The sequence below is a fragment of the Pseudochaenichthys georgianus genome, chromosome 3, assembly GCF_902827115.2.
Source record: "Pseudochaenichthys georgianus chromosome 3, fPseGeo1.2, whole genome shotgun sequence".
In the NCBI taxonomy this organism is placed as follows: Eukaryota; Metazoa; Chordata; class Actinopteri; order Perciformes; family Channichthyidae; genus Pseudochaenichthys; species Pseudochaenichthys georgianus.
This window is the reverse complement of record NC_047505.1, coordinates 37,316,097-37,338,340: the sequence shown is the minus strand read 5'-3', so window position 1 is coordinate 37,338,340 and position 22,244 is coordinate 37,316,097. Positions and strand designations below refer to the sequence as shown.

General features: G+C 40.3%; 1 long non-coding RNA gene across 1 annotated transcript in view; it reads left to right on the top strand.

The window, feature by feature from the left end:
• The window catches only part of LOC139433338 (uncharacterized), a 116,006-nt gene that overhangs the window by 14,040 nt on the left and 79,722 nt on the right, over positions 1-22,244 (top strand). Inside the window, exon 3 of the long non-coding RNA XR_011642862.1 lies at positions 2,599-2,645. This is a non-coding gene — a long non-coding RNA (uncharacterized lncRNA). The remainder of the gene's footprint in view (positions 1-2,598; positions 2,646-22,244) is intronic.

Genomic DNA, 22,244 nt, shown 5'->3' with positions numbered 1-22,244 from the left:
GATGTGTGCCAATTGTTATAATTATTAAAACATAATATGAGAATACATTGATAATGCTTCTTAAAATCAGCGTGTTTGATTTAGTGTAGAAATGTATCATTTACATCTAAAATACTAACCCTGTGTTTAGAGAGAATATTGCCAATGAAAGCAGCACAGTGGACAGCTGCAGGTAATTAGAGCTGGCCCAGGAATGGCCAGGGAGTCAAAGTAAACATGGACGGTTTCCACAATCAACAACATTTACAAATTCTGAAGAAGAAGGAAGCTACTGAATTTGTGAAGAATGTGCAGGGGGAATGGAAAGCAAAGCCAGCAGATGTTGAAAATTAAATACATGCGGCATGTGGCTAACAGGACTGTGGGCTTATTCTTCTGATGCTGGAGCCTGGAGTTCTGGAGGGCTTGAGGACAGCTGTTCTGGGTTAATGCTTACAGGTTAACATCCAGCCAGCCATAGCTGAGATTTCTTTCAAATGAATTTGCTTCAGGGAAAACTGACTTTAGTTTTTTTGTATATCAATGGCCTGCCGCTGTTGTTTTCAACAGTACACATATCAAGTCTTATTCTATGCAATTGGCCAGGAGTTTCTAACACAGTACAATTGGCTGTCTTTAAATGGTTAGCTGAAACCAAACTCTTGATGGCTCATAGCCCCAGAGAGATCAGATTGTTTCAGGCAAAGCCCTGAAACATTGTATTTTATGAATGCCAACTGGTTTTACTTTAAATTGCTGAAAATACTTGTATGATTGGCAGAAGAAACTTGATGCTTACTTGTGGCTTTGTTTTCTCTCAGCTAGTGCTTGTGATGTTTTTATTGATACACAATGGCGCCACTAAGCACCATTTCTTTCTGTTCTGTGAAGTACAAACGGACAAAATGAAACAGTCCTTCAGAGGTCAGAATTGAGAAAGGTGTTGCGCCATTAGCTTTGTGACATTTCATTGAACAACTTAGTATTATTAATGGCCTGCAGACATTAAGTGAAATTGTAATTGTAACAGCTTTACTTTGCGATGGTACAAGAAATCCAGTGGGCTTTTTTTACTTTGAACTGAGAAGTCTCAAACCATATGCTTATGTTATTATATTTCTGGACTTTGGAGGCATCGGTAAGAACTAAAATGCTGGCAAGCTACCACATGGAATGCATTAAATCTGCCTCGGTTGCATCTCTTTTCTCTATTCACACATGAGAAGCTGAGAGGGTTTCATGCTACACCCTCTGACTTTAAAACAACCATACCGTGTTCTTTCAAATAGCTGCCTGTTTTTTTACAGTCAGGTACTCAGCCTGTCTTGGCTGTTGCAACACAAACATGTCAGTCGTGTTTAAAATAGTTGTGTAGTACATGAATTGCGCTAATGTATGAAGATAATAATAATAGCTTAGATTTATATAGCGCCTTTCATGGGACACAAGGTCGCTTTACAAGGAAGAACAGGGCAAAACAAACATAACAAAACAAAAGGCAATCAGACAACCAGTCAGACAGGCACAAACAACAAATAGATTAGGGGCCAAAGGCCTTGGTGAACAGATGGGTCTTGAGGGCCCTTTTGAAGGCGTCAAGCGTGGGGATGTTGCGGATCTCCGCAGGGAGAGCGTTCCAGAGGGTATTGGCTGCCACGCTGAAGGCTCTGTCCCCGAAGGTTCGCAGTTTGGTGCGGGGGCCGGGGGTGGTAAGCAGGCCAGAGTCTGAAGACCGCAGGATAGTTGTTCTGACTCATCATTGTGACTCATTGTCACAACTTTACCGAAATAAAGTTTAACATTTGCTTTTTGTTTAACCTTGCAGCTTGTAAAAATAAAAACGTGTTCTCACTCACCATTCATTTTACTGTTATTATTTCAAAATGTCACTTATGTGCATTGCTGTTCTTTACAGCAATGCTTCAGTTTTTCTTTCGAAGTACTATATGACATTTTCTTGGAATCCATCAAACATAAAAATAGTCTTTAGTGTTATCCTAGTTATTTTTTATATTTTGAGGGTGTAAATGTGAAAAGTAATAAAGGAAACCTGAACCCATATATATTGTTTGACCAGATGTTCTGTTTGTCCTATTTTATTAAAAAGCATTTTGTTGTTTCCCTTTTTATGGTTGCATGAATAAAACCTAGATGACTTACATCGATGAAGGCTATGTTTATGCTTAAACACAAAGCTGGATTGATACTAACAAATCTGTTTTGTTTGTTACCCTTTTACTACTGTGTGTTATCCAATTCACAGATTAAAAACGTCAAGCGCTTAAGTGCTGATCTCAACTGAACAAGTGAATAAACACCTATCACTGTTTGGGCTTTTGACCTTCCACCATTTGCTTAAATATCCACCCGTGCATGTAGAGCTCATGGCATCATGTCAACTTTACCCGCCCTACGTCTAAAGCCTCACACATCTGCCCTTTCTGACCAGGTGTGTCTGTTCAGTCTGCCCACTCACAACTGCAACTTGGATGGTTTATTATTACTTAATTGCTGCTGTCGGCTCCCATCAGGGTTTAAGATGAATGTTACCAGCTGTTTCCCTGCTTTTAATTATTTCTCTCCTTTTTTGTGACTGTGTCTATTTCCCTCTTTCCTTAGATCTCTACATACAGTGGCCTCATGGTGGTGGTCAAGTTCCTTCAGTGGTGAGTACATTACTGTAGACCCAGACTGTGGACTCAGCAAATACTCTTTAAATGCTCTGAGCATGCGGTCAAAAATCGTGCACACTACAGAACAAATGAAAGGGAGACAATTGTGTTGTGTCTTGTTTTGTTATACTATAGATTGTATCTTGCCAAGACACGGTTAGATGTGTCAGATAGGATGCATATTCACCCTGACTGCTCCCCTGTGGATTCACTGATTGGGAGATATACATTATGTATCTTAAATGTTAAATCACTTTTAAATGCAGTAGGATGGGGGAATGGTCAAATCTCCATTTAAAAGAGTGATGTTTTTTTGTGGCCAGGGGGATGTTGGACAAAGTTGAAGCCCTCCTCTTCCCCAGAAGTGGGCTAGGATCATTAGTTTTAGTTTTTGAAGTGTTTGGCTTTTGATGTTCCTATGTTCTCTTTAGGCAAGTTGGCCTGGAGGATATTTAATATCACCCCTACGAATTTCCAGTTAGGAATCATTTGAACTGAGCATCTGTCAAAGAAACAGCCATTTAAATACATTGGTCATGGTTAAAGAGGCATAAAATGAGGCCAGATTAGACAGAGCACCTTTTTCTGAAGGCTTGGCCTGGTTGAGTGTGGGGGCAACCTGGGGCACGGGGACCCAGCAAAACTGCTCCTGCTTCCAATTCATTAAGTATAACTATCTAACACAGCTGGGATTCAACTCTCCCCTTGCTGCTTGCTTCTCCTGCCACTGTGGCATGGCCGGGATTGTCTTATGTTCTCAGTTACTTGATTGTTTTTGTATTTATGGATGTTCAGGGGAGGTGGGACTACATTATATTTCTGTGTCTGATGCTCTGAGTAACAGGGGACTGCTGTATCCCCTATGTCTTCAAATCTTCCCCGTCTGTTTCCACTAGGGTGGGCAGGAGGACCTTTATCAGTGTATGCGATCTTAGATTATGTCTTATCTCCCAGAGAATCATGAACGAGCGTGTGTTACGTCCTATGAAAGAAGCTGTCTGTTCCTAAAGCAACTTACTGGGTTTGTCTCAAATATGTTATTCCTTCTCTCCATCAGCTAAAACACAGGCTCGGTCTGAACCGCAGGAATATACATCATGGGACAAAATAAGTATTTCATTCATGTTCAGGAAAACATTTTGGGGACATAATGTGTGTGCACTTGTTTAGGGATATTATTTTGTAACAGCGTCTCTGTTGCGGCTGGTAAACATTATTTACTTATTCTTTCATAGCCCCTGTCCCCCATATCTCATCTCCCATCACTCTGGGATCAAATTGTCTATCCAATACAAGACAGGTTGCGTGAGCAGAACAACTCAGACACTTTAGGGGGAAATAAACAACGCATTAGTTCCACATTCACTTTGAACAGAAACAGAAGAAGTAGGAGGAGAGGTTAGAGGAAGTCCACTGCAGGAGGGAAGCTGGAGAGTATTAGTGGCAGGGACATTTCAGAGACTGTGTGCTCAAGCATCTCTTTCTTTCTGTCATCCAACGTTTTTTGCACTGTCTGGCCATGTGATGTAGATTAACTGCTCCTCATCCGTCCCTCGGTTCTCTCTTGTCCTTACCATTTCATATTCATTCATGCTCTGTGTTAATATGGGACAAGCATTTCAGCTTTTGTGATATTTTTCTAAAAACACAAGTCAACTTCACCTCTGTCAATGATACCGACCTTAGGCCTGAGACCACCAATATGACCCACCCGGTTTTCTCAAAATTAGATATGCTGTAGGGGTAACACCCCTGGTGGATCTGAACTTATAACACTACAATAAAATCTAAAGAATTATGAAACTTACTTCAAGAAGGAAAACGTTTTTGCATCATAAAATGTATATTTGTAAAATGATCACCTGCTCCTATGGTCGTCAGATTAGATCAGAAGATAATGTCGTTTTAGAGGGCATGAATCAAACAATATATTTTGCAATTTTTTTTTTTACGATTCATTCAGAAATGTGTAACCCTTTTCCACTACTACCTCCTATAAAAGCAATGTACAACTTCAGGTTCCTCTTCAGGATTAGTGTGAGTCTTTGTACTCCTCCATGACATGGTTGCCCCTATTCTATCACACAATTCCACCAGCGCAATTAACCCTAGGAATATAAGCCTTAAGTGTTAATTGTCTAAAAATAGTTATCTTCCCGGTAAATAGATCACCTAAGGTCTGAACTAATCACTAATGAAAGCTGTGTGGAAATTCCAATCTAGTACAAAATTGACTTCCTCTAATGGTGAGGTTCATTGTGCAAAATGAAATTATTTTATCAATTTCACTCTCCCGATACTGACTTAGATACCGATACAGAGTACAGATGTGTTACCAGTGCAGTTTTTCTTTTTTGATCTGTATTTTTCACTTTGTCAGAGGTGAGATTTATATATATATATATATATATATATATATATATTTATGTATTATACAGAAACTTTTACAAACTAAAAATACCTAACACTTACCAAATACCCTTTAGGGGTACTAACAGTATCCAATCCTAACTGTTACATGATCTGAAAACATTTCTTGAATCACTCTAAACACTGGTTTAAAACCGCGACGATATATAAAACAACTTATCAACATTGTAAGTTTCGATATTACATGCATATAATCCACTATCTTATCAGTATATTACTCCTAACAGTGAAAAAGGGACAATACAAATCAGCATTATGTCAAAGTTCACTCTTGTACAAAAATTGACTTTGAGAAATCCTGCTCTACTGCTTTAGTTCTATGTCCATTTTGGTGGCTATGGTCTGGGCACAACCGAGATGATCCACTTTGTATTTAAGTAAAGGTTGTCATCAGACGGAGTTAAACTTAGGTAATTGTGCAGAATGAGGGAATTGTCACTGTTTTTTGTGAGGGGAACCATGCTGCCGCTGCACACTTTCAAGTTCGATTGGGTGTTAAATAACTAGATAACAGGGAGTAGTTAATCGGTGTGAAGTTGTAACTTTACCCTTTCTACCTTGGCTTTTCCTGGCGGCGGTAGGAGACGGTGTTGGAGGTGAATGTGCTGTAAGTGTGGAACTGCTGTGGAATGGGCTGTCAGGCTTCATTAGCCCAAGCCATCTCTATCTCAGGAGGAATGTGGCCAGTGGTTTAAAACCAATTTCCATTACCTGCCTTCATTTTATTAACTTCCGTACCATTACCAGAGAGCTTCCCTTTGACAGTGTTTCCTCCTCACTGTCTTGTACTTCTAAGAGATCCCCGAGGGAGCAAGGTTGTGAACCCTTACTTATCCTGTACTCTGTGTTCCCTTTAATCGCCAAGTACTGTACCTTGCTACCTTGTGCCAAAAGTGCATGAACTTTGTGACTTCCCGACTGTGGATATGAGCTGACACAAGTATCCAGTGAAAACTATGGTTTGCCCCCTGTGGATTTTGGATCAGCTGTTCAAGGACATTCTACAGAAACATAAATAAGGTCCTCTTAAAAGTTCAAAACGGGTCTGAATTGTCACTAGCTGCTGCCTTTTGAGTCAGAAATATTGTGTTTGGATATCCCGTGGGATCCAGGGATGTGTGGTAAATAGTAACTGTGATTTCTATCTACGCCGTGACCCCAGTCTTCCAATGCTGATTAGATCTGTTGGGAGCGTTTGTCCATGAATAAAATGGGCTTTTCTTGAAGCACGCCCGAGTGAAGATGAGAAGTATGAAGCTTGTGCGACGCCTCTCTTCGCGACTGCCACTTGGGAGCGCAGGGAGACGGAGGAGGAGGTGAAAGGCCAGGTGTCTGCCACAGAATTTAATTAGAAAGACTGTATGCTTTGTCCTCTGTAAAGTTGCTTCAGGCATTCTTTAATTGCCCCATTCCCAGTTTCTTCCAGCAGTCCCTTCTCTAAAGTTCATTAGTATTCATCTAGCTTTCTTGATTTTCACGATATTTTACTTTACTGTACCTCAAACTCTTTTTTTAAATCTGAGCTGAATCCTTTTACTGACTGGAAACATTTCTAATGCTTGAGAAATGTGTCTTCTCATTTCAAATGTTGCATTTCAGGTCACTTTAGCATACCTGTTGAGATCAGTAATTCACTGTGCTGATTAACTGCTGATTAACTAGCTATTAAAAAGCTCCCAGCTGATAAATGAGAGGGACTTAAGTAGAAATAGGCACAAGCTGAGGCAATAGTTCTCTGCTTGTTAATAACTATTATTTGGACCGAGTGACTTAATAAGAACATTTTTGAGATCAATCATGGATTGATTAAACATTTAACAAAATCCATCTGGAGGATTTGATTTGAAGTTTTCATAAATCAGTGTATGTTATAGGCAATTTAACTGTTACTTTTTCACAATTCATATAATATTATTCCCCAAAAAATAAGAAGCAAATTGCTTTTTTGAGCTTTTTTCTCAGCAACTGGCCTTGAGCTTTATCAGCAGTGTTTAGCCCAGTTACCAGCATTTAAGAAGAGAAAGCTGAGATTAACCCCAGCAATAACACTGACCATCATTCATTAAAACTGTAATCATGCGTAAAATGAGATTGATAGAAATGTTTCTGAAAGGTTGAGAAAAGGGAATAGAAAAGGAATTATATTTCCTGATACAGGATTTCAATGGACGGAAAGTTAATTCAGCAGCTTTCAAAATATGGTAAGGCACAAAAATCCTCCTGAGCAAATTATAGAGCTCTCCACCGTCATCACAGCATTTCTAACGGGAGACAGACGTTATGACCCCTTAAGCGCGCACACACACATCCACACACACACTCCTTACCTGTAGTGCAAAACTGCATACACACGTATACCACTCTGCAATATAATATCTGCTTTATCTAGTTGCTGGGAATAGTGAAGTCCTTCACGGGGGAAGCACTCTGTTGGTAGGATTACTGAAGTATACGCACGCCATTTCTCTGTTTATTATCAACATTTTTTCTCCACAGGCGGGTTTAAGGCCAGTGTTTTAATGTTCAGCTCTATTCAATCCCAAGCTTTAACACTGGTTAAATATTTATTTGAGTTAATCACTTTAGTATCATGCAGAGCTCAATATCTTCAGTAGTCAGTAATAGGATTATCTGTATGATCAGTGGGTGAAAGTCAGGGCATAAACATTCATTTTGATAAACTGCATTACAAAGTTTCCAAAGTACATTTTTACTTTGAAACACCCTGGCAGTTACAGTCTGTCCATTTCAGCAGCTCTGTCTGATGTACATTTTGATAAACGTTTGCACTCTGACCCATAAATGAAATGCAAATGTGCTGGCCATTCTTCTTCTTGTTAAAGAGTTACAAGTAGGTCACTGGATATGGATAAAGTGGGTTGAAAAATATACAAAGATTAATGTAATATAACATCTTTGCTGTGGCTGTTTTTATTCACTTTATTCACAGCGTGGGTCCCTCCTGCATAGTTCACTAAAGAATGGACTCTGTACCTGCTGTTTTAAAGATTCATTTTGAACCTACATCCAAGGCTGACACCTGTGGAACCCTGCCTTTGATTTATTGTTGAGACCATTGATCTAATTTTGAAACCTTTGAATTTCTCCTCTGTATCCATCTTTTTCTTGTATGGTGTGGAGTAAACCTAATTTCCATGTGCCTCATGCAGGGCTTCACTCTGCAAGGTGGGAAAACTGAGTGGATAAATAAATAAAGAAACCCAAGAAACAGGTCTTTCACAGCAGCACAGAGATTTTTATAGACTGGATCAATTACATTTGTCTTATTTGGAACGATGGGGCTCCATAACTCAATAAGAGGTAATGTAGTTGAAAAGGCCTCTCACTGTTCGGCCATTAGGTGAGAGAATGTTACCATGGGAGTATTAACATGCAGGGATTACAGAGGCATAAGACTGGTCCGAGCCAATTAGAATCAAGAGCAGCCTAGAAAGCGGAGACGTGGGTGGGCATCCTGGGCTACCGGGTCCTGCTGTGAGGGTGACAGAGGAAGGGAGAGGAAGTCACAGCTGGGGCTTGATGGAAACCAGTAGTGCTTCAGAGAGGAGAGACGCTGGCTTTTAGTTTGAAAAAAAAATATCATGTATTAGCTCCTGTTTTGTAATTCAATAACACAGCCATCAAGGCTTACTTCTTATTGCTTATACAAAATAAAACATTTAAGACTCTGGGATATAATTGTAATTTGCCTATAGATAGTTGTAGAATGAACCCTACAATCTGTATGAAACATGGAAACTTGAAACGTGGATTTAAAACGTATTCTTGGATTCTTTAAGTTATAATTTTTCCAAAATACGGTAATAAGTATACACTAAATTATATTCATTTAGAAGATGGTTCTGTTGAAAGCTGCTTACAGTTGTTTCTCTATCGCATACACACACATTAGGACACATTTGAGATTCAGTATGTTGCTATAGCGAGGCGAAGTCCCGCCCATCTACTTCCGCCCCATGGGACCTTATTTCGAAAAAATTATGTATTGAAGTCAATGGAGAGAGAAAGATTATCTTTCGATCCCGTTTGAATTGTGCCACGAATTACACATATGATGTTTGTCAATCTTAAAAAATCATTTCCACCAAAAAAGTCACATTTTGTCGTAAAACTGTTGAAATATAAGACTATGAAAATTACGCAACTAGAAAGACTACAAATCCCAGAATCCCGGTCCCGCATGCTGGCTCTTACGGACCGACTAACTCCCCTTGTGTGTATGTACAGCTCTCAACATGCCCAGACTTGTAGTGATTTTCACCTCTTTTAATACTTTTCGCCTCATTCTGAAAGAAAGAAGGGAAATGTGCCAACGTGACGGCCGTCTTGGTGTTGGTGCGAGACCAGAGATGTAGTTCATTGAGCGTTTCACACAAAAAAATGTGTTACTTCACAGTTTTACGACACATTTATATTTTTTTGACATGGAAATTATTTTTTAAGATTGACAAACATGATATGTGTAATTCATGGCACAATTCAAACGGGATCGAAAGATATAATCTTTCTCTCGCCATTGACTTCAATACATACCTTTTCCGAAATAAGGTCCCATGGAGGTCCCCCGGAAAGGGAGGGACTTCGCCACTCTATAGGACACATGAGGAAACAGGGATTGCACCACCAATAGAGGGGGTCACCCCATCAGAATAATGTACTTCTGGTTAATCATAATGGGCCTTTTTTATTTTGTGAGCTGGTTTTGGATGCATAAAACTATGTATAGAGTTTTACAGAAATGTGCCTTCTTAATGTCAGATCAATAAATCAGCATGAATTTGCTGATTATTATACATTGCAATCATTCTGGAACTGGGCGCTTGTGCCTGATTTCCACTCTCACATTCTCACAAACACTTACAGTTACTGACTCCAGGGTTGTGCGTTAAGTTATATTTTGCTAAAACTATGAATGGTTGGAACATAGCTAGCATATGGATGAGTAGGACATACGTGGATTATGCTCCAGGAGAGTTTTGTACCACCATCCAACGGCACTTCTTTTTGAATTCATTTTAATTAATATCACTAAAACTGACCACACCTGCTTTGTTCTATGGGTGATGAAACGTTTTACAGCCAGCTTTTTAGGCCTATGTGGATGGAGGATTTGATGCTCCAGAGATAGATTTCGCTTTGAATGCCACTTAAAGTTAAGTGTTACTTTTTATCATTGTGTAATAAATCAGCTATTGGACGAACATGTAGTGCATTATGCAGTGTTATTTATTTAGTGCTATTGTCACGCTGCAATGTCTTCATTTCCATAAATGGATATCAAAAATCCTTTTACAAAAACACTTTAAAAAAGCTGTGCTTATTTCCTGTTAGTCTACTGAATTTCCTACTAAATGCTCTATTTTCCAAGCAGCCAAACAGTCCATCCTTGTGTGTGTGTGTGTGTGTGTGTGTGTGTGTGTGTGTGTGTGTGTGTGTGTGTGTGTGTTAGAAAGACAGAGGAGCACTTTTCTATCTGTGAACTTGGATGTGTCACTTGCTATGTTGAAGAAGGACTGAAACACAGAGTGCCTCAGGACATTGTAACAAAGTCCCTTGTGCCACCAGCCCCCCCGACACAATTACCCACTCATGTCTAATTGGCATTTGAGGCTTCTCTGCTTGATCGACCATGGCCACATCAGCATGAAGTGGCAGGGCAGCGTTTGCCAAGCTGTGACTTAACTGGTATCACGCTTTGTTACTCTTCTAGCTGCTTACATAATTTGCTGATGTAAATGTACTCTGCCTAATTAACGTCGTCAGCCTCTCATTTAATGTGAACAGACACGGGATGCATCCGGTCCCTGGTGCTACTGTCCGTTTAGCTAACTTCTGAGTGGCCTGTCTGTTCGCTGCGGTGATGGAGTTTATGCGACTTGGTTGAATAAATCCATTACTCACTACACAGTCTTGGCGTGTTTAGACGAGAGGAGGAGTTTGCCATGAAAGTAACTTTACAGAAGTCTCACAAATGAAAAAATGAAGTTCATCCCAGTCGTTGGTTGATTGAAACTGAGCACTTAACTGGGGAACAGTTTGGACAATGGGGGCTTGGACACAAATCTGACTGACAGGCCTCGCTGTGGAGAAGAGCTTTGTGATATTTGAGATGACTGCGCTACAGACAAACAATCATACTCCCAATTAGAGTCCCTTTCTCTACTTTATGGTCTTTGCCATGCTTAATGGCCTGTTCCCACAGCACTGTCTCTGGATGCCTGCACAGTCATCATTATCCAACCAGATCTCCTGTGTGAATAAATGACAAGCTTCTGAAATATGGATTTGTTAACCTTCAAAGGGGTGCCATCCATTGCGGACGACCAAATTATTTGAATTTATCAAATGTAGGGGAATATTTTCTGAGAATGGGAAATGTGTGTTTGGTTGTGTTTGTCCATATTTAAGGATTGATCACGAGTTATGATGCTGAACTGCTTTTACTGTTCTTCCACACCCTGTCAGGGCAGAGACATCAACCTCTACCATCTACAGAAGCAGTTATTGTAATTCTGTGGTGGACGAACCCAATGATCGGGTTGCACAAACAGTGTTTGATGCTGAGGCGGGGTCCTCAGCTGGAGCGAGCTGGCCTGCTATGTACCACACCACCCACTCATTCAACCAGTGAGGATATTAGATCAGACTGGTGTTTTGTGATGGTGGCAGGGTCAGTGAGCATCTCATCTGTATACCCCCACCCAGCTCCCTCCCATTGCTGCTCACCCATTTGCTTTTCTGCCGCACTGCAGGGTAATCAGGACAGTGACACTTTATGAGAGAGGGGACGACAAAAGGATTTACACACAAAGCCTGCCAGAGGAATATATCTCATTTGCCTCCAGAGTTTAAACCTGAGTGCATAAGCACAAAAGTTTAGTTTAGCCTAATTGTTTTTTGTTCATTTGCATCCGATGATTCAGACGCACACATTTTGAATTAGATTATTTTTTCATTTGCTGTAGTAAGCACTGCAGAGAAGTGTCACAGCTTTAAAGGTTATCTTTCCAAATAATGTTTATTTTTTTAGGCTACATGCCTTTTAATAGATTCATAGAATTTAAAATAATAATGGTAATGAGTTCACTGTTTTTAATTGGCCTTTTGTGCTTTCTCTTGCTACATTTCACCTGTATTTCACCATTCAACCACCAAGAGAGGGGGAAAAAGTCAAGTTGTTGTGTGACGCAAGACTTCGGTGTTGCTTTTCTTCCTACATTTGTTGATTCTAGTTTTGTGCAAGTGCAATTTGCTTATCACAAAATAGAAAAGGTTAAAAATATATAGTGGGACATGAGTGGAAATCTGGGAGAGCGAGTCTGAAATTAGAGGTGAAAGTATTAAATATTGATCACTCCTCCCTGTGTCCATTGCTAGTCCATTTATTATTAATTCTACCTTGAAGGTAGAATGCAAGATGACCCCTTTTCATTCAGGCCTGTGCCTGCTTACTCTTGCTCTCATAAGTTGTGATTCCATGTAGCTCCACTGGCATTTTGCCCCAGTTTAGTTCAGTTTGATTTGTGTGTTTTTTTCTTTGTAATACATTTTCATACTATAAATCGCTGGTATGTGTAAACCCATAAGTATATAATCAAGGCCTGCAAATTGTTTTCTGTGTGATTGAGTGTCAGATAATGTCTTTTTTCGTAATGCACTCATTATGGCTATGAGGAGGGGGTTCTATTAAATTCAAAGTACACTTTTAAAAAGCCATTTCTCATATTCTATTTGTTATTATCTGAGCTGGGTTTCCTTTCTCAAATCATAATCCATAGCAGTACATCAAGGATACATGTTGTTCATACGAACAGAATTATTTCAGATTTCCAGCAACTCTCCCAAATGATTCATATTTCATAGGTTGCCAGTGCTTCTTTGAAGATCTGTGCAGAGCTTCTGCTCAGACTTTGGTCAGTAATAAACAGGAATTCCCCCTAGGGTACGGCTCATAGGTGCTGTTTATGTTGACCAATGGAACCACAGTTTGCAAACCGGAGGAGTAGCGCTGTTGGGATTGAAGCAGGTGGGTTCTGGGCTTCAAAGACCAAAAGATAATCTGCCGAAAAAAATCTAAAGCCAGGCTCTGAAATGTGCTGAACATCTACGAGCTTCTGCTCACAAAGACACAAGGCTCATCCTGTGGTTCGAGCCAGCCCAGGAATGCTTTGATGCTTCTGATCCTCTAACTTTTGTTAGTTTATTTGACTGAGTTTTTATGTATAATATGTATTCCAAAATGCTAGCTCTTCTTTATAGAATTTAAAGAAAATCCTGAAGAAATAAGCTTGGAGTTGAGGGCTTGCGGTAAAGCATCTGCTGATTCAAAGGCTCAGCTGCAAAGTCTTCCATAACACTGAGGGAAAAGTGCCAGGTCAATCGCTGGATAAGTTGTAGTAAAAAATGGAACCACATAAGCACAGGATTTTTTTTATTTCAGCCTTTATATCTTTTTAATTTTCTGAGCAGAATGATAATGTAAAACTATTGATCGACTTATTTTGCTAACTTTTTATGAATTACCCGATTTAATGCAGTCAAGTTTTTGGTGAAGTTTTACTCTCAAACAACTTTTGATAGCAGTGGATTATTTTTTAAACATGGCAAATAATAAAGTATGTAGGCAAGGCAAGGCAAGACAATTTTATTTATATAGCACTTTTCAGCACGTGTCGATTAAAAGTGCTTTACAGATTAAAAGGAAGATACAAAGGTCTACAACCTTTTCAACGTGTGTCATGAGGTAACCATTTGATTGGCTGCACCATTGATGATTATTTCATAGCAAGTTCAAACTAACCAATACATTTACCTCTCGTTTTGACTAAAACTATTTCAACATCCCTTCATAGAAGTGAAAAGCAGCCGAGGTTCACTTGTGACTGATGTATATCCTGAAACACTTCAGAAAAGCAGAGACTAGTCATCTATCCAGATCCACCGTTCTTCACACACCATTTCTAACCTTTTCCATTTTTATACCACTAAGATGAACATGTGTTGCATTTCTAAAGCTTATAGGAATCGAAGCCGCAGACATCCAATTTCTATCAACTACAAGGTGAGGATTTAAAGAGGTCCTGAAAATATTGAAGTACATTTACGCTCAGTTCTAGTATATTCACTTCTATCTGTAGTGCCAGCAATATTACTGTATGTACGTGGACAATTTAGTTTTCTGAGGTGCATTTTGAATTTAGTCCATCTGTGACCCATTAAATTATAGAAAATCTATTTTTTTCATATGCATGCTGGGTTAAAACGGTTAATAAATCTTTGCTGGAGTAATACAACCAGGAGAGAGCACTGGTTGTAAAGATGATCTTCATTCAAATGTTCTCTGTTCACATGATAAGTGCATAGAACTAAGGCTGAATCAGGGAAAGGAGGAAAAAAGGAGGTTTATTTTATTTTACTTTGCGGTTCAGCAACATTTTAAAAGTAGGCCTTCCTATGTAAAGATGTGGACTGAAGTTGTGTGTGTGCACTTTCATGCAGTACAGCCATCTACTCCTTTTTATAATATGACTTTCTGTAGTGGTCTTCAAATGGAAACAGAATAACATGAATAAGATAGGAAGTAATGAAGGAAATGGCCTCCAAGGCTCCATCTTAGTTTATGAAAGAGGTTTTTGTGGAAAGTGATTGTTTTCTTTTTGCCTGCAGAGGGGGATGTTGCCCTGGAAATGAGCTCATGTCCTGTGTTAAAGGAAGCGGTATGCTTACTACCTGCACTGACTTTTACACTCACATCTGCTTAATCCTTTTGTATGCAAGTCCAAAGTATTTCATTATATTATAAAAGTCCTTCCCAATTTCATTATTTTTTTCTCTCAAGTGTACACAACCAGCAGCATAATAATATTCTGTGGATCTCTTGCTTCTCTGTCTTTGTTCAGTATGTACAAGATCTGCACATTTTGCATTTCCAATTATAGTCTAAAGTTGAGTGTAGTTTTGTAATTTACCAGAACATTAAACAGAGTTTTAAAAGAATAAAACTGATTTATCAGTTTTCATGTGGTCTAAAAATGTGCAGGTAAAAAGCCACTCAGCAGAATGTGGTATGAAACCAGTCCATAAATATGAGAAATAGTTGATGTTGAAGAATAGGCAACGGAGGTGGTAGATGAGATAGCGGTGGCTCAGATGGCCCCCCTCCCGGTGCTGGCCGTCAGAAGGAACGAAGTAGCCATTTTGTGGCGAGTGCGGTGGTGCGGTAGAGATGAGATGGTTAACACCCTTCTGCAGTATAGCCACCCTCCTTTCTCTCCCTCTAATTTTCTCTCTCTCCCTCTTTCTTTCTCTCGCTCGTTCGCTCAGTCGACTATGAAGACACTTCATCTTCCCTGACAGTATGACCACTGCTGCATGTTCTGATGCGTTCAGCATACCTTCATTGCATCATAAATAAATCAGAGAAATGACTTTTTCTTTCTCTTTCCCTCGCATGTTCCTTTATCTCATCCTATTCTTTGCCTATCTCGAAGAGTCGCTGGAAGACGGGAAATGGTGTGCGGGGGGATTTCCTGTGTGCACCCCCTCTTTCGCTGCTCTTACTGCATGTGCGTGATCATCACCCTCCAATCCCCTTTTACATTATCTCAAAGGAAAGAAATTATTTTTGCTCAGTAATGATATTCGGTTCTTGTTTTGACATTATCTGCTTTAATTTTAATTTAAATGTCATGGATGTGAGGGATTTTCTTAATTAATGTGCACGGGGGATGCACAATATAAACTTGTATAATGGAAACAAACTAGTGTGATTTTTCCCTTTTTTTGAAAGGCGGTTTGGGGGTTGCGTTGTGACATAGGGGCTATATGAATGAACTTGACATCCTTTGTTATTTGTTCTAGAAACAAAAAAACCACACACAAGCACACATGTACATTTGTGGCGCTGTAGATTACTTGAGCAGGCGGGGTTTGGATGGGTGGATGGAGGAGAAGGGGGATATGGAGGAAGATTGTCAAGAACCCCCCCCCCCCCCCCTCTACTGACTCCCAGTTACCCAGTCCCTCCACCCCTTCCTGTAATCTCCACTCCTCCACGGGTAGTCTCAAACCTTGTGTTCGTCCACCACCAACCAATTACCTGGCAACCCTGCCCTTATCCCCAGCACAGGCGTGATGCTGCTGCATGATGGGGTTTTTGTATATTGAATTCCATCTCCTGGTGAGATAAAGGGTGTAGGAACAGGGCTCTGCCGCTGTGCTAGATAAGTGTTTCTCACAAACCGTTCCTCGCCGCTTCTTCTGACACTGATTGTGGAGAAAAGAGACATTGGGGATGGCAGGAGGGGAGAAGGCGTGGGGTTGGAGGGGTTGTTGCAGCGAAATGGGACCCCATTTCAGTATTATATGCCTCTTGTTTTTAATTTGTTATAAAGCAGCTCACAGAGAGAAGTTGGATCCAGTACATAAACGTTTTCCTGTTTCATGTTTGTAAAGTCTATAGGTGTCACTATTGAAATCAATATTCAAATAGCGAGAGAGTGAAAAAGAATATTTCTCGGGCATCGCTTCTGCTCATTGTGGGCTTACCAAACAACAGATATTACTCTGTGGATCGATAGTTTATCTTCATTTAGGGTGGCTGTTCAATCTGTAGAGGTGACAGTTATGGGTTGAGCAGCTCTGTGGAGTATCAGCTTTTATTCAGCTTCATCCCTTCTCTCTCAGTCCTATTTGTAAGCTGTCCTGAGAAGTGTCCCTTGGTACCTGTGGCCTGAGCTAGGCCCATCTATCTGTCTTTGTCTGGCCCACTGCAGGGAACCACACACTCATTGGTTGTCCTGGGGAACAATGTAAGTGATGGACCACCGTTCATACATCAAAACTGCAAGGCATTTGACAGTGCAGGACAGAAACATTGAAAATAATGACCACGGCAATATGTATCAGAAGTTTAATAATAGAGTGCCGCAGAGAAGTGCTGGAAAAGTTGAAGCTGATCGCTCTTCTGTGTGACCCACACAACCCTGGCCCTCCCACTGTTTTAGAGGTTAATGGAAGCTGCCTTGAGCGCCTAGGAAAATATGTTTCCAGTTAGCCAGAATGAGTGATATTCAACTACTTGGACACTAATATGCTCCAATTGAATTTCTCCCTTTGTCAGAGGGGAGTCTGTCCTGCTGTGGACCCTCCCTCACAGCTGTGCCCTTGCCTCTCTTTGCTCAGCCAGCCCTGAGCCAAGCTCCAAAGGTCAAGTGTGAGGGGTCAAGTTTAACCTGAAACCAGACAGAGGGAGGGGGGGGGGGGAGGGGCTGGGGTCACTTTTGTGCAGCATATTGCCCGGCACCAATGTGCATGTTTGTTTTCATCAGTGGGTGGCTTTATCAGTTGTTTGTTGGGGCTGCTAAAGCCACATTGTGTGGGAGTCAGAATTGTACACATGATTAACTGTGAATTGAATTGTGAATGCATCTGTATTGACGAGTCCAACTGTATTTTGTGTGACACATTTCCATATATATATATTAAAAAAAAGTATCCTTTTGGAGAACAAAACGATAAGAATGCAGGTAACAAAAACGTATTTCCCTCAGTATTAAGCTCGGTTATACTCAAAAAAGGATGCGTACAGATGGTAGTTATTTTTCTGATCATAAGGCATCAACAGAAACAAATCCTTATGCTCTGTGTGAACTACAATCAGTCTCAACTGCAAGTAGACACACACACATTATTTCTATCTGGACACATGATACTAGGGCCTGTGTACAAGGCTTGCCCATCACTTTCACATGGAACTTTGATAACTCTCTATTTGAATTGCTCTCCTCTTTTACTTTGATAAATTGCTTGTGGATCTTTAATCTGTTCATGTACATAAACATCTGTGTCCCTCTCACTCACTTTCTCTCAGACACACATACTCACAGCACGAGTCAGTGCACACCTGGAACAGATAAAGGGTCTTTCATGTTTGCAGGGCTATCCTGAGGTCAGCGAGTGCTGGTGTTGAGAGCTAGTTTTAGTAGGAGTGAGTTGGGCTGTAGAAGAAATGAAAAGAAACCATATATATCCAGGTGTTTCAGAGTTAAGGACGTTTTATTAGCCTAACATTTCTTTCTTGATTTCTTCCCCTTGGCATCATCATACCTTTCCCATGTATTGAACAGTTGTTTTTAAAACAAGAAGATGCATACTAGTCTGTCTTTTGAATGATCAACACTACAGCATTTAGATTCTAGTGTATGTTTTGTCAAGCTGCCGGTCAAATCTTGTTTCAGATATTTATAGGAGGAGGTGTGCTTTTTGTTGAATCCTCTGACAAGTATTAACTTTGACTATATTAACCTTTATACTCCAATGCTTTTGCCTGTCAGAAACTTTGATTTGATACAGACTGTCATACAATATACCTCAGTTACAAACTCTCTAACTCCTATAAACAATGAATATTTACAACAAACAGGCATTCATAGAAAGCAGTATCCAAAGCTTTAACGTACTCTTGTGTCCTCTTACACGTTCATTTTAGTTTTACTAATTCATATCATAAACCTATTGATACAAATATGTGAACCCCACATGCTATATTTTAATTTGCCCATTCTATAATAGTTTTGACGTTTTCTGGCACCAATATTTTTGATTCTGTGCTATGTATTTTCATACTTCATCTTCATATTTCTGTTGAATGAAATTTCAAAATGAGAAACATTTCCTTCAGCACTATTTATGAAAAGATCCTTGTTTTAAATCTAGGGACATATGTCACATGTTAATCCCCTCTTTCCTTTGCAGTTACAGTGTTTTCTGTCACTCTACTGCCAATAGTTCAATAGAGGTAAAATGCCATATAAATAACGTTGAAACGCCTCTTATAGAGCTGTTTTCCCTTGAATGTCACAGCAGTAGGTATACAGTATACATTTTCTTTTGTGCTGGCGTAAACCTCTGTTTATATGGCTTATGTGAATACATGCTATAATGGGTGCAATTGAAAGGACTGAATAGATCTCCCCATGCCCAGTTTCTCACAGTATTCTGTAGGAGAGTGCTTGAGTGGTCCGTGACACCTGTATACCTGTAAAGTTTCCGGTGCAGGTGTAATTCCCTGTGAAACGCCCTATAATTTACTGCCCTTTGGGAGCACACTGTCTCAGGGCGTGCAAATCAATAGTATGGCTGAGAGGGATTGGGCAGTGTCTATGCTCAGCCACACTATGGCAGCAGTTAGGGTAATTCTGTAATGGCAGGGGATGAGGTTCAAGCTATCTAACGCTCTATCTGAAGCAGATAAATGTTTTACAACACCATCGTTTAACCCTTCCTACCCAATCCACCCTGCCCCCAACGTCTCTGAATGCTCTACCCAGGGACCGCCCCAAGAGCTGAGGTCCAGACTGTGGTGGTGGTAGTGTGTCAGTGTGTTTGTGTGTGTGTGTGTGTGTGTGTGTGTGTGTGTGTGTGTGTGTGTGTGTGTGTGTGTGTGGGGTTCAGCCCCTCAACTCCCTGGGTGTGCATTCCGACTCTTAATGCTCTATAACCTTGTAAAGATGGCCTGAGGCATTTCAGCATATAGCCGATCTTCAAAACCCCCCAGTTGTTTCAGAGGGATGCCATGCGGAAAACATGCATTGAATCTAACAAGATGCCGCATGTATAATGTAGCATACAGCAGATCATATAGACCACTGGATATTATAACCCTAATCCGGTGCACCTCTGAGCATGCATAGTAGGTTATTTTGAATCTTAAACCAATGAGATTGATAAGGATGATTATAGAGGAAGTAGGATAACAAGGCAGTATAGTGGGTTGATGGGCGATAACTCCGAGAATCATTACAATATTCTGCCTTTGCCTTGACTTTCTTTCTAATAAAAGGAGTGTAGCCTTTGTGTGAGTGAGTGTGATGGTGACGAAATGGCTGGAGAGGGAGATCCCACACAGACTTACAGCCCAGTCTTCATGACGTGTCTCGGCTTCAGCAGGGACACGCAATTCATTCTGTCAGAACGGAGAGATCTCATTGTGCCTGCCTGGATTGGCACCAACAGCAATCACTTGTTTCTGATTTATTAGATAGCCAAGGAAATTAATTTTGTTCCAAAATGCATGGTCGGAAATTAGATGGTGAAATTGTGTGAAAGAATCAGTGATTGTTTTCCCCCCCGCTATCCCTCCGGAGGTACTGATAACTGCTGATCTCTGTGACACCATTAATGAAAAACGTATTCAGATTGAGGAAAAAAAAACTGTCTTCAGCGATGTTGTAATTAACTTGGCTATCTTTGCAGCCCTTAATGTGATTTGAACCACCCATTAACATTCCCTCCAAAAGCTGGCCACTAGCATTCAGGTCATGGCTGGCTATGGACCTGAGGAAGTTCTACCCTCTGTTCTACTTCCTGTTCACATGCCCGGGGATCTGGTTCTCCATACAGGAAAAATGGCTTTGCACAGCTGAATAAGCTCTAAGCTTTCATCATTCATACTATCACATTAACTGGAACCAAAAACAAACAAACATAAAAACAGTGTGGTTGACAATATCATTATTCAACAGTATTCAAATGATTTTAAGTAAAACGTGGGAACATGTTTGCATTTTACGAATACAGTAGTTTCTCTTTATTTGCCTTTGTATCAGTAGCAAATGCGTTCTTACTGTTGGACGATTGACTCTGGAGAATACATGTCCCACATTTTCACCCAGTCACCTTTTTTTACCAAGTAGGTTCCATGTACACTAAAGCTGCAAGATAAATAAACTGGCAGTAAATGGTATTCTGTTTCACTTTTATGTGTTCCTTGTGCATGAGTATGTTTTCGCTATGTTAAGCCATGGCACTTTAACTGCTCTGCTTAAATCACTTTGCACATAGTATGAGTATGTTTTCTATCTGTACTCTATTTGATCAATAGAATAACATTTGTGATAATGTGTTTTTGTTGCCCTGCCCTAAGGGTAAAAGGTTGTATGAAGAATATTTTTTCTTCTCATTATCCTAAAGGCATTGAAAGCTGAAAACAAACCACTATCTCCATTATTACCTTTCAGCTAGCTGAGCATGTCAGTATTTTTACATTGTTACCTGTCTACTTTACTACTTAGCCAGGTTTAATATCTGAATATACATTTAAAAAAGCATAAAAGTCTAGTCAAGCTTTTTTTGTTTTATCCACTTATCCGTGAACACAGTGGCGCACCACCGTAAACATGTAACATACGCAACCATACAAAACTTACAACATCACACTACTATCAATTCATGGTAATCCCCGCAGGATATTAGATAATTCACTCTGATTCCCCCGTGCTTCTTCATGCTACTCTACCCCAGCATTTGCTCCTCCACTTAGGCTATTCCACCATTTTCTCAGGATTGAATGCAAATTGGTTAAAACACTGATCAGAACTTATTACAAAATGGAGCCTTGCTTAGAAAAAGAGATGGTGCATCACTATGAGAGCGAGGGGCTGGGGAAGCCTGAATGTGGGCTGGGAGCGGTGGTGGGTGGGGCTTGTGTGTGTGTGTGTGTGTGTGTGTGTGTGTGTGTGTGTGTGTGTGTGTGTGTGTGTGTGTGTGTGTGTGTGTGTGTGTGTGTGTGTGTGTGTGTGTGTGTGTGTGTGTGTGTGTGTGTGTGTGTGTGTGTGTGTGTGTGTGTGTGTGTGTGTGTGTGTGGAGGCTTTCTGTGGCAGGGATGGGAAAATTAGATTAATTTTTTCATGGGGTGAAGAGAGGAGGATGGAGGGGGGGTTGCAGGGTTCTGTAATGGCACCTCACTGTATTTGATATATGTACAGATAGAAGAAAATGTTTTCTGATTTCGCCATTCTTTTTTTCCCTGTTTTTATATGTGTGTGTAATTCTGTCTGCACCTCTCTGTCTGTCTGCATTTAACCCTCCCAAGTCCATCCCTCCTGCTGCTCCCCTTTTTCACTGTCAGATCCCCAAGGTTATGGCATGTCTGGACATCTAATCAGGCCACGTCTTGATGCTGAATATCTTGTACCCCTCATCCCCACACCCTATACTGTTTATCTTACACCTGACATTATATATTCAAGCCTTTGTCCACTCTACTGCACTCCCCGCTGTGATAAATGAACACGACCTTGGAAAATAGAAAGGTTGAAGAACAAGGATTTCACTTTTAGCCTGTGTTCAGCTTCAACGGAG